Raw genomic sequence first — 2,730 nt, 5'->3', positions numbered from 1 at the left:
AATAGATTTTTATAATAGGTTTCTATTTTAGAAGGCACCTATGTTTTCATAATTACTAAAAACACTCCAATAAAACACTGTTTTTTTAAAAAGGAAGGTCCCTTGAGGATGCTTTGCATGTCATCACTGAAGAAAGAGGTGTGACAGAGAAGAGGTGGAGGGAGGTGTCAGTGGCATCCGGGAGTGCATTGGAAGGTCAGAAGAAAGAACATATTTCTCTGAAATGTGGGTGCCCCAGCAATCACTCCTGAATATTCATTGGAAGGACTGATGCAATACTTTGGCCACCTGATGCGAAGAGCCGACTCATTAGAAAAGACCTTGATGCTGGGAGGGATTGGGGGCAGGAGGAGAAGGGGATGACAGAGGACCATATGTGGATGGCATTACTGACTCAATGGACATGAGTTTGAGCAAGCTCTGGGAGATGGTGAAGGACAGGGAAGCCTGGTGTGCTACAGTCCATAGGGTCACAAAGAGTCAGACACAGCTGAACTGCTGAACAACAACACCACCTGCCTGAACACCATGAATATGGGGACTTTCCTGCACCTCCCAGGCTGTCTGCCCAACCTGTGTCTCCTCTTTCCTTCCATTTACATCTCTTTCCTATACCACTGTTGTCAGACTGGATGGGCACCCATGCATTCTATCTCAAGCATCATGAAATGTGTTGAGTGGATGTAACACGACCCTTGGCAATGTGATACTACCCACAGGAATTCCTTTATACCTTTGGTATGAAAGATGGCGGGCAATGAGTGATGAACTAATAACTTCAGATGCCATCAATGACTTGCTGGAGAGATGCTGCATTTGCATATAGGCTTCTAAACTGATTACTCAAAGTGAGGATCACGCCTGGTCCCTCCAGAGTATAAGACAACAGTGCTCCAGGGGCCCAAAACAGAGCCACAGACTTCGGGGATCCCTGACCCAGGTAAGTGGTCCTTTGTTGTTGCTGTTTATTCGCTCAGTCATGCCCAAGGCTTTGTGACCTCATGGATTGTAGCCTGCTGGGCTCCTTTGTCCATGGGATTTCCCAGGCAAGAATACTGGAGTGGGTTGCCATTTCCTTCTCTAGGGGATCATCCCAACCCAGGGACTGAACCTGTATCTCCTGCATTGGCAGGCGGATTCTTTACCACTGAGCCTCTAAGAAGCCCATGTGGTCCTTACCCCTGGCTTGAGGAACCACCTGATATAGATGGAAAAGCCCAGCAGCAACTGGTGCCTGCCTTGCTGTTTCCCTAACAGAAGCCTGCCCCTCCATGGATTTCCTGAATTTCTAAATATTCTCTCTGAGACCTGCCTAGACCACCTTGCTCTCAGCCCCCAAAGCAGCTGGAAGCCTTTTAGGAGGGCTACCAATAAGCAGGCATTGCTCCAGGGCCGGGCTATCTCTGAACTTAGGAAACCTGCAAACTATGATAATGCCAGCCTCTTCTCTGAGGGCTGAGAAGACTCATTCCAGAGTCTGGAAAGTGCTGGTCTTCAGAAAGATATTTTGGAGCCCAATATTTCGAGCGATCTGAGCTGGAGAGATGACTGTCAATGGCTGAATGCACTGCCTCTTTAGGAAGCTCTGTGGAAGCCACCTGCATTTACTTTGATATAGGTGGCAAATTCCATAAACACCTCACAGGGACATCCCTAGATCCTCCAGCCTGTGGGCATCCTTCAGGTCACCAGCAGCATCTTCACGTATTTAGATACCTACATTTTTATCTTTTATTCTGATGTCCTTCTATGAATGCCAATTTTTCTGCCTTCTCACGTGCCACCAATCCTCTGTGTCCCTTGATTTGTCCCTCAAACTGCAAAGGCAGGTGTGCTTTGTGAATTCAGGGGATGCAAACAAGGACCTACTGAGGATCAAGTAGTAGATATCTGTGCCCTTAAAGAGCCATCAGTTCTCCGCACCCCCCAGAACTGCCCGGTGGTCATCCTCTGCTTTGCTCACTGTCCTACTGACAAGCCCTGGAGCTCTTCCTAGGCATTTTTACTTATTATGAAACCATCTAGGTTCTCTTTGTCTTTTTCCTAAGCCTTTCTCCAAGGATTGGGTTTTCACATGAAACTTCCATCTCTGCAACCTTAAAAGTGGTGTCAACCTTGAGATGTCACCTACCTTCAGGTTTTTCATCTGAAATTGGGAATAAAAAATTCTTGCCACACTTCCCTCACTGTATTGCTCTGAACTCATGTTGGGAAATGGGCTTTGTGAATCGGGTGAGAGGTGATATGTACCGTTGGAAGGAATTTGAAAACTTCTCTCCTCCAAGCCTGTTCTGTGAGGGGATTCTGAGTCAGCCCTGCCCCAAGACATCAGGAGCTGAGCTCCTTGGGATCCCTGGAGGCTCTGTTTTCCATGACAAGAGGCTGCAAAGAAATGGCCTTTCTTTGCTGACTAGACTCTACCAGGGGGTTGGCAAAGTTTTTCTATGAAGATTGGGACAGTAAGCAGTAGAGGCTTTCTTTGACTCTCTTTCAATGACTTATCTCTGCTGTTGCAGCCAGAGAACAGTCATAGACAACACGTAAACACAGACATGATTGTGCTCCAATAAAACTTTATTTAAAACCAGGTGGTAGGACAGATTTGGCCTGTGGGCTGTCTTTCTCCAGTCCCGGGATTAGAAAAATATACTTCTAATTTTTTATTTTGCATTGGGGTATGGCTTATTAACAAACAATGATGTCATAGTTTCAGGTGAACAGCAAAGGGAC

This window comes from Ovis canadensis, chromosome 3 (genome assembly GCF_042477335.2).
Source record: "Ovis canadensis isolate MfBH-ARS-UI-01 breed Bighorn chromosome 3, ARS-UI_OviCan_v2, whole genome shotgun sequence".
NCBI classification, from domain to species: domain Eukaryota; kingdom Metazoa; phylum Chordata; class Mammalia; order Artiodactyla; family Bovidae; genus Ovis; species Ovis canadensis.
The sequence above is the reverse complement of the archived record's forward strand: the minus strand, read 5'-3'. Positions refer to the sequence as shown.